This window comes from Mytilus californianus, unplaced genomic scaffold (assembly GCF_021869535.1).
Source record: "Mytilus californianus isolate M0D057914Y unplaced genomic scaffold, xbMytCali1.0.p SCAF_5, whole genome shotgun sequence".
NCBI classification, from domain to species: domain Eukaryota; kingdom Metazoa; phylum Mollusca; class Bivalvia; order Mytilida; family Mytilidae; genus Mytilus; species Mytilus californianus.
The window spans coordinates 91,284,377-91,299,426 of NW_026262701.1; the positions used below are offsets into that span (position 1 = coordinate 91,284,377).

The window sequence follows — 15,050 nt, forward strand, 5'->3', positions numbered from 1 at the left end:
AAAAGTCTAATCAAAGAAATGTAAAGTTAGAATACTTACATCTTACAAATAAACTTATCTGGTTGGAAAATCCACCAATTGTGTTGTTCGCCGTACATATTATCGGTTGTGAGTTGAACTTTCTGTCCACCGTATACGTTAACGTGGAGGTCACATTGAAAGTTTCATCAGCACCTTTGTTTTCTTGCGATGATGCTGCAATGGTTACATCAGTTTGGCCTACCATCCACCAAATGGTAGCGAAAGGACGGCTTCCAGTTGATGTACAAGATACAGAAAATGGAACCATCTCCATTGTATTTACGAGAGGTGCACTGAATACTGGCATTAAAGGCATTACTACAAATTGATAACGTTATAAGATAGTTATGGACTTTAACCTTGAATCGATAGCCTCATATCCTTCTTCGCAACATGTTATCAGCCGATTATCAGGTTTTCTGTTCATCTATATTGTTAGATATGGGCTGCAAGTCACAATATGACGCTTTTGGACGAGTGGTTGCAGCGAACGAGTTACAAAAAGCTTCATAATGTGTCAAGCAGCTGATTTAGTACAATATCAGTATGATGAAAATCTGTTTGTATTGGCTTGTTTGTCATGATAGAACCAAAATTATTTCTTTTTAAGCAGCAAACCGAAGGGTTCAAGGGTTCCAAGCATCTTTAGTTTCAGGTATATTGTTTTGTTAGTGTTGTTTGTCTTTTCGTCGTTTTTCTCTGTAGCCATGGTGTTGTCCGGTTTTGTTTTTTTTTATATAAAACTCATTATTTTGGACTTATGTCCAACATTATGACGCGGGGATAAGACATGTTAAAAGTTATTGAGGCCGATTAATGCATACTCGATGTCACAGAGCTATGATATGCAAATGTATGACAACTGAACAAAGTGATATAACCTAGAGAAGACTGATAAGAAGTTTTTTTGTTTTTCAAAAAAATATTATAGATCATTAACATTTTCCACAGATACGACATTTGCAATAATATCATTATTTCCAGATATTGTGCAAAGAAAAGAAAACGAAATTGTAAAAGAAACCTAAACGACAGAATTTTAAAGAACAAACTCACAATGTAGCGTTCAGTGAACATTCTAAGAAAACCCAGGGTCATTCATTGTGTTTTCGTACAAGAAAGCAAAGAAGGTTAAATAAAAATAGAATTTATTTTTAAATAAAGTTAACACAGGTATTCAACTTTTCTGATATATTGAATGATATTTTAGTGAACCAATAACATTTCTTTATGCGAGTGAAAATGTTGAAAATACTAATAAAATCTAAAACTTTAAATGAATATATGAAATTTTCTAAGAATTGTTCGCATTTCAATTGTTATATATTTACTTTGAATTTTAAATAAAGTTCTAAAACGACATTCTGAGCAAACTCCATTCACATTCGACGCTGCAGTAAGATTTGCAATAGTTTTTTTTCTAAATCAACAACATTAAAATAAATGAAATAAGTACTATAAATTTCGTTCCGAGGCGCTTTTTGTAATTTACGTTCATCAGGAACGCTCTTACCTCAACATTTGAAAGCAAGGGGTGCATCAGACATTGCAACATTAGGAGCTTAACAGAATATTTAGATTTATTTATTTTTTACTGCCTGAGGGAGTTGGAACATTAGTTTATTATATAGTTTCTGAATTGGGAATTTTTAATAGGCATTTGTTATAAATCACCGAACCAGTGATAACTGAGTTGATGGTGATCTTGGAGAATAGCAGGCCAACAACAGCGGTATTGTCCCAGTGCTAGTAAATGAAATGAACACTTCATAAATTTCGTGCGCCTGAAACAAATTTCTCGACTTATCTGCACAAGGAATCCTCAAATAAGTGCTTTGGAAAGAAAAACAATTTAGCCGAAATTATAGCATTATAAAATATATTCTATATTAATCTATTACTGCTGAGGGAACATCTGTATTTGTACCACGGGAAAGCACTGTAGTATAAAAGCCAACATTAGAATGGATGGAGGGGAAACGAAGATAGAACATATCAGCTATGAAATTTGAAAATGATTGTGATAACAGAATACTACTGGTCAATATCGAACAATTTTTCCAAAAATATGGCAATTGTCTAAGATAGTTATATTGAATGAGAAAACCAACTAATTACATAGTTTTCAACGCTTGCAGTACACTTAAGTAGTAATAAAGCATTTGCGATATCTAGTAGATTAATCTTTGCCATAAACGTTTGCAGTAATCTTCATTATTGCAATTGATGAAAGAAAACATCAGTCATCAATTTATTTGCTTTTCTATTTCTACATTATATAGAGCTTCAAAAAAGATATAGCACATTTGTTTTCGAAACTCTGACTATGTATTATATGCATATAAAGGGCATATTATTTCTTTTGATGAAAATGTAATGATTTTAGTTCCAGTGATGAGTCGTATGAAGACTATACCCGCGTCTGTATTGAAGTATAAGCTAGATATCTGTGATAACTGTTTGATGCATTTACAGTATTGATTTGTGTATACAGAACCCCGCAGCTGAGTTTGTCTGTTTTTATTCAAGATTTCAATGTTGCCTTGTACTAAAAAATATTAACCTCTGTACATTAAAATATTTGTTATAAATAATCATCTTGGATAATATATTATCAAGTGACATGAAATAAAAGTAATTTGAATTTAAATGCAAGGATTTGCGACCAATGACAAACAAGTAATTAAAATTGAGAAGACACTCAAAATATTTTATAAATAAAACTATTTAACAACAACTAAACTACTTAGTGTACTTTTAAGTTCACATCTCTAAATGTTATTTACCGCATCAATCATTTTGGTCGACATTGATTGAACATATTCAGACAGTGACAGTGTGTTATAGAAATATATTGATACCTACGATTAAGATATATTAGAGCAGTAGTTGTTATTGGAATATCCAAAGCATCACTGTTTGCTTCACATGACACATTTGTTGTATCATAAATCCTTGGTATGTTTCGCAAAGTATATCGCAATTCTTGGACTCCAATATCAACAGTTGTTTCAAGGACTACAAGGGATAACGTAGGAGCTGGAATTCCCCCAACAGCCACGCATTCAATGATAAAATCGTTTCCTTCTGTACCAATCAATCTGTTATCTGTAGATGCATTTCGAATTGTCAAACTTAAAGGCTGCACTAAAGTAAAGACAAATATGTATTTAGCTTTTTTTTGTTTTCTTCTAAATCTATTGTTTGTCTATATGGCTTTTTGAGACTCCCCACAATCAGCTATTTTTTACTTTTGAATTATCTTTTACGTTAAAATTTGTCCTGTGAACAGAACCATCAAGATGATTTTGTTCTAGTATTAAATGCATACATCAGCCTAGATAATGACTAGGTTGATATAATATAATCTGGACAGTTCAGCGCAGAAATGGTCACTGTTACTTTAACCAAAAACAGAATTTAGTTAATAAGAAACCATCATCATTATTATGATCGGTTTTACTGATCACGATATATACGTTCAATTTGTCCTAACCACAATCCCGTCTTATTTTCTTCAGATGTGACCTACCATGTTAAACTTATCACCGGATTTGAACTTACACGACGGGTTCCAAATGTGGACCAGGATATGCTTATCCTTCTGGTACATCTGATCAACTCCATATTTTGGTGGGGTTCGTGTTGCTCAGAATTTAGTTTTCTATGCTGTGTTCGGCTTAGGAGTATTAATATTTTCGCCTATCTTTTACGTCAAACACATGTTTAAATTGACATATTTGACCAAAAAAGGTCATTTACCCATTGTTTTTGCACATAATAGATATGAATCGAGTCTTTACCCCAAAAATACTTTACAAAGATTAGCTTTTTTTACAAAATACACTATGTAACAAAATATTTCTGTATAAAGCTTTTGTTTATATCAATGTAATAATGACAAGTTATCAAAATGAGGCTACTTTTGCAGTTGTCGCAAGTTTACACCAAAAGAAAGAATTTTGAACACTTGATGCATATACGTTATACAAAATTAAAAACTAAAAATGAATATTAGAATCTGTAAAACTAATGTCATATGAACATATGAAGAATGTAATTTGGTAGATCTATAATACTTTTTTAACATATAACTGCTTACCATATAAAATCAACTGAATGTAGTAATCTTCATTCAGCCCTCCTCTACATACGTAAATTCCCTCATCATCAGGTTGCGCGTTCAGTACATGTAATCTGTAGTATAACCCAGTGCTTGTATTTGATACTTTGTATTTAGTACTATTAACAACAGTATTCTCACTAGCTACAATCATTGGATTTTTGTACCATTTAAGATGGTTCTTTTCATATATACACTGCAAAACTGCTTCATGTCCATGTTTAGCATACTTTTGAAAAGGATCTGATGCTGTACCTGAACCTTTTGCATCAACGTCTAATAAAAATCTATCTACGAAATGAATGAAAACATTAATTGTTAGATTGGAATGAATAGTAAAAATTAAAGAATGGACAATATATGTTCATGTTGGTATTTTTTTTTAAATATGGACACATATGTCAATCTTTCTCCCTACATGCAGACTAATCAGCATGATGATTATTTGTAAGTTACGTATTTAAAAGATATACATGTTTCTTTGTAGTTTCAGAGAAAAATAATATCCAACAGAATCAAGAATGTGATTTTAAAACATATCTTTCTTATATAGTCTGTTTATAAATTATGAACTTATCAAGAAACTACGGTTCCAACTCCCTCAGGCAAAGTTGACCTTAGATGGATTTGACTATTATTTTTAGGTCCCATTTGGTCATATAGCTGTTCACGTATTGCGGTTCTTATACCTGTACATCATCGGCTTTCAAATATTTGGCTTTGTCATTTCTGATTAAGGTAAATCAGGAAAAGCGCTTCAAACGCAGGAGCTTTATAAAGTGTAATTTTCTTTTTTTTTATAATCTTTTGTCAATACCAAAACAAAACAAGAAATGTGTGATAAATCTTTTTTTTTTAACATATTTATGCCTAGTTTGTTTCGGATTTGTCTTGTAGTTTTGGAGAATAGATGACACAAATATGATTCTCCATAAGGTTATTTGAGAACGAATGCGTAATGATTGCTCCCTAGTGAGATACCCAATGATCACAGCTTTGGATTCTTAATAAAGTGTCTCTTTAGTATTATTCTTGTATTAAGGATTTTAATGTGTCATCTGACAATAGGCCATTCAGAGTAAAGATTACCTGTTTTGCCCAGATATGAATGGTTTCTTACAAATATTATGCCTTACAATCTCTGTTTGAAAAAGACTTTAAAAAACAGAATGATAATGTGATTTCCAATAATGTTAAATGGGAAAATTTGTTGCATGATTTCATATAAGCTTTCCATTTAGAATCGAATGAATATTTTTTTCTGAAGATGTTCACGTCATAAATCATATAAATTTTTAAACAAATTGAGCATTGATTTTCCAGAGATAAAAAAATTAGAAATTGACCATGCATCATCAATTATTGCTGACGACGGATTAAATGGCAATGGCACACTACTATTTTCATTAATTATCCGTTAAAACATAAATGTTCACAAGGTTCACAGCAATAACCTTTCATTTTTAAACAAAAGTCAGTGGTATGAATTTCGAGAAATCACAATTTAAGGTCAAGGAACAGTAAATGGGCTATGTGGCAGATTTTGGTAAAATGTTGCATACAACTTTGGCTCGTTGAATAATAATAGATAATAGGATCACTGACTTCGTGTTTACGCTATACACATTCAAAATGATGTTATAGGTGCAAAAAATACAAAACGTCGCAATTAGCGTAACGTCATCGCGTTAAAGGCAGTAAAACATCATTCTTTTTTACGTTTTTTCATTACCAACTAGATGACAGATTGGCAAATACACCGAAAACAAAGTCATTAATCCTATTCTTATTTTACATCAATAAAACGAAAATGTATGTATCATCAACGTAGGATTTTTTTTAAAATCTATATAATAGAAATTGAAGTTTAGATTATTTAAGACAAATTTGAGAACAATTTTTGCCGATTTTATACTCTTTCTATTCAAATGTACACCTATTTTGAGAGAATTTAATACTTAAATATTTCAGAAAATAAAAGAGATAAATGCAATATTTTTTCGATTTTCAGTTACAGTTCAACGAGCCACATCTGTATGCAAGATCTTACCAAAATGTGTGACATAGCCCATTTTTTGTTACTTGACCTTAAAAGAAAGTCATTTCTATGATTAGTTTACTCATATATGTCGTGCCTCCGAAGCGATTTACTGAATTTACTTTCACAAGGAAGCATAATTGCAACATATATGATGAGTCAGTATACTTTGCCACTTGCTACCTTTCTGGAAAATCCTTCTTATCTATGATGATTTTCGTGCCATACTAAAGGTCGTTTATAAAAGTCTTACATTTTTTAATCTTTTCCGACTATATATGGTTTAATCAATACATCATTCTTCTTCTGTGTATAGGAAAATTCCATATAAATGTATAAAACATGTCATTATTTCTTTTTTTAAATTGTCCGAAGGATTTGGCAGAAAAAAAATAAGGTTGTTCAAAATAGGTAAGACAAGAGTTGTTCATCACACTTATTCATACTTCTGCAAGATTTCTTTTTAACCACTGTTAGTTATGTCCTTAATATGTATAATTCTATAGTTCATGTTTACAATATTTTCATGATTCGCAAAAAAATCCTTTAAAGTAATTTAAAAGTTGTCTCCCCTAATTAAAGTTTTTGTCGAAAATTTAATATCATTACTGTATTTTCAAATGCTGACACATATGACTTGTGTTTTTATTAGAATTAATATTTATGAAATATGTTTTCAAACCAGTCTAATGCAAATCAATATGCATATAAATATGTGTCACTCTCATCTAAAATCAATAGAGTGTCGTTAGCAAACTGTGATTGCTTATACTCAACTTGGGTGACTTTGAAAACATTTATTTCCATATTTCGTCTGATCTTGGGTGCAAAAAATTCAGCTCATAAGATAAAAAGGTAAGATGATAGCCATATTGGTAAGACAATTTGTATTTGTAAGAAAATACTTTTATACTGAATGAAGAAAGTAATTGAACTGAATAGATGTTTTATTGATTACAAAAATTCGTACAACCACTAAACAAATGGCAAAGACTACATTAGTATGTTGTTTTTTTATAATAACCACTAGGTGTGAAGTACCACAAAGAAAGGAGCATAGGTACAAACATGTATTCAATGTATAGTTTGTAATGCTCCAATTCTGAAAGCCAGATTATTTAAAATATAGACGATTTTCTGTTTTCAACAGCTTTAAATACACAAAAAATCACATTTTAGTAATGTACCAGAAATCAGTGATATAAATAAGTCTTTGCTGCTCTGGTATGATAACTGTTATACCTGTTTATATGTAAAATATACCTTAGCTTTTAAATATAAAAACATCAAGGTTCATCATAACAATTAGACAGAAAAAATTGTGTTTACACCTCAAAAATCACTTTGAGTACAAACAAACCCGTGCAACTAGAAATGATTAGTTACTATGGTATGTAAATACTTACTGTATGCAGCCAAATGTAAAACAATTATGCAGGAATTAGCTAACGCCATATTTAGATGTATTTTCTTTTTAATGTAGTGATAAAACTTCCTGTTACAACACCTACAAAATATTTGTCATTTAAATTACACACACTAAAGTGTAATTCTCAAAATGGAAGGGGTATGATAAAAAGGAGCTAATTTAGCATGTTTAGGTAGGGCCAAAATACTTGCGACAAAACAGGAAAGAGATATATTTAAATACACCATAGATGACAGTAATAAAATGTTGTTTATATGTAAACATTAAAGGGCAATATCAACGAGGCAGAAATATACGAAACAAAGTCGTAAATCCTGTTTATAATATGTACGGTCGTCTGTTTATTTGATGTTATATATTCCTTATGACCTTGATATCAATCAGTTGGGGCAATATGCGTAATAGATTCTCCATAGGCGGTAATGTTAACGTTTTCTTCTGTTGCTCAGGCCATATCGTTAACTTGGATATGTATGATGGCTCATTTTGAAGCTGAGACACTTGCACATGTGTGGTGCGATTTTCGGGGTGGCAAGTGTGATTCGTTTTCCCGTCAAGTGCCCAACCCCGAAAGATAGTGAAAAATGTCACTCTCCTCAGGAAATAATCACAAAATTATGACCATAAAAATCATTAAAAAATATATCCTTTGTAATTATTTGTTCAGGTTTATTTTTTTATACTTTTTTTCACATCACATCAGCGCTATAAAACACCAGTCCTAGTTCATTTATGTCAATTTTTAAAATCACAGCTTCCACAATTGTATGGCGGACTAATTTTTTAATGAGAGTCATAAATCTGTGTTCCTCATCTCAAGGTCCATTAGGGATATTGACCCATATTAGATCAGCTAATGTCAGATTCCACTTATATTGCAGTTTGTATCCCTTTAGTACACATTTCTGAACAATTCTGTGAAGTTTTAGCCATATCTGAAATAAAATAAGCTCATTTTAATACTTTTAGGTAGCAATGTTTATAACTGTTCTATGTCCTTTTTAAGGAAGAAAAAAACACAATAAGCATATGTTATAAATTTACATTTTAAACATTTGTTTTAACTTTTATTGGTATAACTGCAATTCATAAGCCTCTTCTACCTTACAGACTTTCTACAAATCCTCATTTTTTGTTGATAAATCATGTAAATATAGTGTTTTTCACTTAAAAACTATCAGTTTTAAGAAATTTTTCCACCCTGATAGTCTTGTTTTCTATTATATTTTTTTTTATTGAATAAATATCTCTAATATATGTTCATTACTGTAAAGATTAGTCACAGGCCTTTCCAAAACTAGTCTTGTTTTTAAAATCCATCAAGTAATAAGAATTTTAGAGGTTTTTTTGTATGTGTGTTGAAAGTGGGAAAAATGGGTTATTTCTTTGGTGAAGAGTACATTGTGACGTCATTGTTTTTGTGACGTCATTGCATTATGACATCATAATTTAGTTTGTTCACATCTTACAGAGTGTATTGACATTGAAACATACCACACACAGCATCATACATGCAAATTAACACACATGTATTGCATAAAAAATTATTTTTCCTATCATGCACACATTCATTGATACAACATACAAGGAAATAAAATAAAATAAAATCATGTCCATATTTACTTCCATTTGCAACTATTTCAGTTCTGTTAGCTTTTAATTTTACTTTTGATATCCTAATTTTATAATTTTGTAGTTTTTGTTTGATTTGTTTGGTTTTTATATTGAAGATTTCTTTTAAAGCATGCTTACTTTAGTCTTTAGTTGGTTCATGTGGTATGAATGTCCCAATTTCCTGACACAGTTAAAAATACATTTGTAAACAACAAGAGTTATTCCCCCTCCTATGTCAATAAAAGGTAAACACTCGTGAAACAAGCCGTAAAATGTGTTACCTCAGGTTAATATAAACATGCATGTTTGTTTCAGTGTCTTGGAGGGTGAGAGGGAGGGCTTTTATCCCATTTTCATTTTTTTAGCAGTGTAAGAAACTTGTATTTGAGTAAATGATTCATGTATAGTGAAGTGTGCAATATGTTACCTCGGAGTCTTGAATTTTAGAATTAAAAATAGAACAAACCACAGTTTAAGATGCAACATGCAGTTAGGATATGTTGTGCCATGCAGTTCATGAGTGGTGCATTTTTGTGAAGTTACACAGACCTTACGGTGGTTATTTAAATCATGGGGCTCAAAAATTATATGGTCAGCATTAACGCACAAGGCATTATGGCAGAGGTGCGAGGCATCTAAATTTCTATCAATGTCAACTGTTTTTAACTGTAACATTTTTGCCAAGCGTGCAACATTCATTTTTGTCCTTTTCCATTTGGATAAGCCACATTTAGCATCCCTAAAATATAATTTCTTTTCCTCTGAATGGCCCCTGTCCAGATTTTACATGACCCATTTTCTGCATCAATGCTATTTAACAACAAAAAATTAGTATATTTTTGATAAAAATCAAAAGTTTGGGAAGCCATTTTGTATTGTTTTGATTAATTAGCACTAAAAGAGTGTAACTGACCTTGATTTCAGCAGCTATCATCCTAAATTGTGGTCACTGAGTCATGAAACACTCCATCACCTTTGAAATTCAAGGCCACAATTTGGGGCAATATGCGTAATAGATTCTCCATAGGCGGTAATGTTAACGTTTTCTTCTGTTGCTCAGGCCATATCGTTAACTTGGATATGTATGATGGCTCATTTTGAAGCTGAGACACTTGCACATGTGTGGTGCGATTTTCGGGGTGGCAAGTGTGATTCGTTTTCCCGTCAAGTGCCCAACCCCGAAAGATAGTGAAAAATGTCACTCTCCTCAGGAAATAATCACAAAATTATGACCATAAAAATCATTAAAAAATATATCCATTGTAATTATTTGTTCAGGTTTATTTTTTTATACTTTTTTTCACATCACATCAGCGCTATAAAACACCAGTCCTAGTTCATTTATGTCAATTTTTAAAATCACAGCTTCCACAATTGTATGGCGGACTAATTTTTTAATGAGAGTCATAAATCTGTGTTCCTCATCTCAAGGTCCATTAGGGATATTGACCCAGTTGTATAGGAGAGGAATTTCAGAGTAGAAGCTAATATATAAACTGTAAATTACCACCAATAATACTAAACACACTAGTGGTATGCTTCCTATTATATATTAATATGTTTAAGACAACTGACACAAATCCTCAAAGTTAATAATTATGACAAATGCAATGATTTCATACCACCATTGTTTTCCCCCTATTAGTCTTTGTTAAATTAGCTTTTTTTTCAGAAAAATGTGCAGAATTTATCTTTGTTTCAAATACAGAAATACTTTTCATGACTAAAGTTTAATCCTTTCCATTACATCAGTCAAAAGTTCAAATAACATTTCATTGCATATTCATGTTTTTAAGATAATAACCATCACTGGAAGATAACCAATCAAGTTTTCACTCCTTGTTTTCATGTTTACAGGCTTGATTACCACGTCATCTCAAGGTTCCAAAATATTTTATAGAAACACCAAATATCAATTTAAAGAATGGTGCTTTAAATCACCAAAGATATATGTTTATATAATATATATAATGGAATTTGATGCGACTGTCATACAAGTGAGAGGTTTAGCGCTATAAAACGAGGTTAAATCCACGATTTTCTACATTTGAAAATGCCTGTACCAAGTCAGGAATATGACAGTTGTTGTCCATTCGTTTGATGTGTTTTATCATTTGATTTTGTCATTTGGTTAGGGACTTTCCGTTTTGAATTTTCCTCGGAGTTCAGTATTTTTGTGATTTTACTTTTTATGACTCAAAAATGCCGGATTAATTTCCTACAACTGTCAAATTCAAGGTTATATTTTTTCCATCCTTTTTCGAATGAATCCGGATGTGACGTACCATGTTTTGGTGGTATTACACATAAAGAAGACATTTTTGTATAATAAACTGAATGTGCTTTTTTTTTGTTTTAAATGCTAGTTATTTCAAGCATTACTGTTAAGTTTTGTCATAACCAGTTAAATAGTTTGAGAGAAATTAAGTATAATGTAAGACGCCATTTACAGCGATTTCAGCAAAATTTCTTCAAAAAATCCAAATCATGCTGTATCAGGATAGAATATAGTGTGGATCAATAAATGATCAACTATTATCTCATCTGCATAAAAACAGTTGAATATGATACAAAATATGACTCTTATATGATGAACACCACTACTGTACATCTTTGTCTTCATCATAAGGTCCCTTTTAATTTGGTCCATTTATACCTTCCATTCCTTAAAAAACTTGACTTTAAAAGGCTGATAATTACATTACATGTATGTTTCATTATAATACGTTATTTTGATTTGCTAACAGCAATCTAGTGTCATTCTGAAATTAACCTTCATTTCAAAATGAAATGTAACATTCATGATGACACGAGCTTCCACAATAAAGTGCACAGGTAAATAAAAGAAAAACTCGATAGAAATCGTGTTTTCATGATCCTAGCCAAAAAATGTAATTATAAGTATTGAATGCTTCTTTTAGTAATTTTACAGGGTTGTAAAAGCGTTGACCGTGCGCACATTTTTAGAATGAAGCGCTTCCGCGTTTCATAAAAAATGTACTTCGGTCAACGCTTTTACACCCCAATAAATTTACAAAAAGAAGCATTCAATATTAAAATAAATCAAAATGAGATAATAAATTAATAAATGAAGTGTTCAAGCTGAATGAAATATTTATGTAAAAGTTTACTGACTCCATAGAGGTTTCAATACGTCCTTACGTAAAACTTAAGTTCACGCCACGTTTCAGAGAGAGACATACAATGGTTCCCTTTTATTGAATAAGTTTTTGTTACTGCTTCAAAAATCATTTCGTTTACTTATTACTGTACAGGTCTTAAAGAGTTACTTAGGAAAACGTTTTCTTGTATAGACATGATAGACAAATATAGAAAATAAGAAGAAAAAGTCAGAAAAAGCTCCTTAAAACACTGAGTAGTACTTGCTCTGCCTACTCATATTCATGGTAGAGCCCTATTTCAAGGCAATTTCCCCTCAAATGAGTTTTTGAGACACAAATCCACTAGGAATATTTCATTTTTGCAATATTTCAGAGAAATAGCATGGAAAATTAAAAAAAGTAATGAGAGTACACACAAGGTGAACGGACCATACGCAGCTTCCCTAAATAGGAGTAACACCCCATTGTTTTCCCCTATTTGTCGTTGTTAAATTGAAATTTAAAAAAAAAATTGTGTAGAATTTATCTTCGTTTCAAATACAGAAACACTTGGCCTGACTACAGGTCAGTCCAGGACTACAGTCAAAGATTCACATGACATTTCATTGCCTATAAGATAAAAACCATCCTTTTTTTTTTCTTGTTTACAAGCTTTAATAACCATGTCACCTCAAGTTTCCAAAATATTTTATAGAAACACCAAATATAAAAAGAATGGTGCTTTGAATCACCCAAGATATATGTTTATGACTGAGAAATTTTATTTCTGCAATGAAATGCAAGGTTTTTTCCTACAACTGTCAAATTCAAGGGAATATTTTTGTTAGACCCTTTTTCGTGTGAACCTGAAAGTGACGTACCATGTTTTGGTGGTATTACATCTAAAGTAGTCTCAATTTCTTGTTAAAAAATGTAAATATAAGATGTTGTATGATTACCAATAAGACAATTTTCCACCAGAGACCAAATGACATATACGATAGCTATTAAAGGTCACCATGCGGCTTTCAACAATGAGCAAACCCCATACCACATATCAAGCTATAATTAAAACGAGAAAACAAATTGTCTGATTCATGTTCAAAACAGTAGACCCGAATTAAAAATATATGGTATATATCAAATAACGACAATCACTGAATTGCAGGCAATTGAGTTAGGACATGCACATACAAAATGTGGCGAGTTTTAACATGTTGTCAGGCGCTTAACCACTTTTTTGCCAATCAACTTTTCGACATATTGTCAATTAGGTTCCACATACAGTTCTGTCAAATTCCTGATTTGTATACTTTATTTCTATCACTGTCCCTTGTACGTTCCTGGTTTTGTTCTGTTAGAAGTTAATAAAATCCCTTCTGCTTTCATTCAGAAACTATTTTGACATGGAAATAGGATAAACATGTGCTTTATGAATCTGCAGAGATAACTACCAACAATTTTTCATCGATTGTGAATTTGTAAACGACTCCAAGAATAAAATAACAAACAAAATGAAAATCATAAATTTTTGTCAAAATATATCCTTAAAATCCTTAAATTTGGATACAAGATTGGAGACCGAAATTATAATGTTATTAATCTTATCATAACTTTGATAGAATTATCGGTCTACATATCATTTTACATATCATAAAAAAAACACAAATTGGCAAACATATACAATATTTTTAAAAACGAATTTGAATTATACTTTGAAGAAAAGAAAAAAAGAAAGGAGAAGCTGTCACATTTATCAAACATTTTTGTATGACCATCACCATGAGAAATTCATATATCAAAATAAGTAAACAAAAAGGACATCGGTCACAATTTACGTTGGATTTAATAAGGATGAGTTGAGATGGATAGATTTTATTTATATATTGTGTACATGGAACATGACGTATAGATATCTGCTGGTTTTGTTTCGAACATGTAGAATATAAATAGATCTGAGTTTCGTTTGGTCTCATTAAAATTAAGCAATTATAACAAGGGATTTACAACAGTAATAGAATAATATGCAATAAAAGGGGCACAATAAGTGCCAATCGAAATATCAATTACTTTCTGTCATAGTTCATCTCCTCAACACAAACATAGATGTTATCAAGCAAAAAAACCGAAGGGATTGGGTCTGTTTTTTTAGAGGAGCCTTTCGTGTTACTTAACATGAGTAAGAATCCGAAAAAGTAGAATTGAAAAATGAAAGGCGGGGTTGTGACTTCGTTTAAAGATAGATCAATTATTATTTCTGCCACAATTTGTAACATTCAACTTTGTCATGATTGTTTCAGTTAACTTTCAAGGAAGTGACTAAATTTACCATCAAGAACACATGGCACGGCATATTCCTTGTATTTGGCCTCCGGTAATAGCGCACATATCTAAAAGTCAACAGAACCAAATATTTGCGTTATGAAAAGACATTAATTGTATATTCTTTATTTCTTTTGTTACGGTACAAAGCATATCAACCGACTGATTCGTATGGTCAACGACTCTCCTGTCTACCTTCAACCAATCGTTGTCAAAGATCGCTATTTGGCAGTAGATGCATTCGATACGCAGTTAATTTCATTTGATGGTCCTGTTATTTGTGTTGTTTAAACATACTTCTTACTTTGCATCTTATTACAACTGAAAGGCCAAGAGCTCATGTATGAGGCATGAGAGCTCATCGTTGCATTGTGCATATTTTACCCATATTGTGGGTATTAA

The 15,050-nt window shown here is 31.4% G+C and overlaps 1 protein-coding gene and 1 long non-coding RNA gene across 3 annotated transcripts in view; both read right to left on the reverse strand.

Moving 5' to 3' along the window:
• LOC127703253 (uncharacterized) overlaps nucleotides 1–15,050 on the reverse strand; it is a 59,417-nt gene that overhangs the window by 22,701 nt on the left and 21,666 nt on the right. The window lies entirely within an intron of this gene.
• On the reverse strand, nucleotides 8,257–10,289 carry LOC127703254 (uncharacterized). The gene is made up of 2 exons (XR_007982880.1): nucleotides 10,139–10,289; nucleotides 8,257–8,546 (listed from the first exon to the last, which is right to left on the reverse strand). It is a non-coding gene; the product is annotated as an uncharacterized LOC127703254 (long non-coding RNA).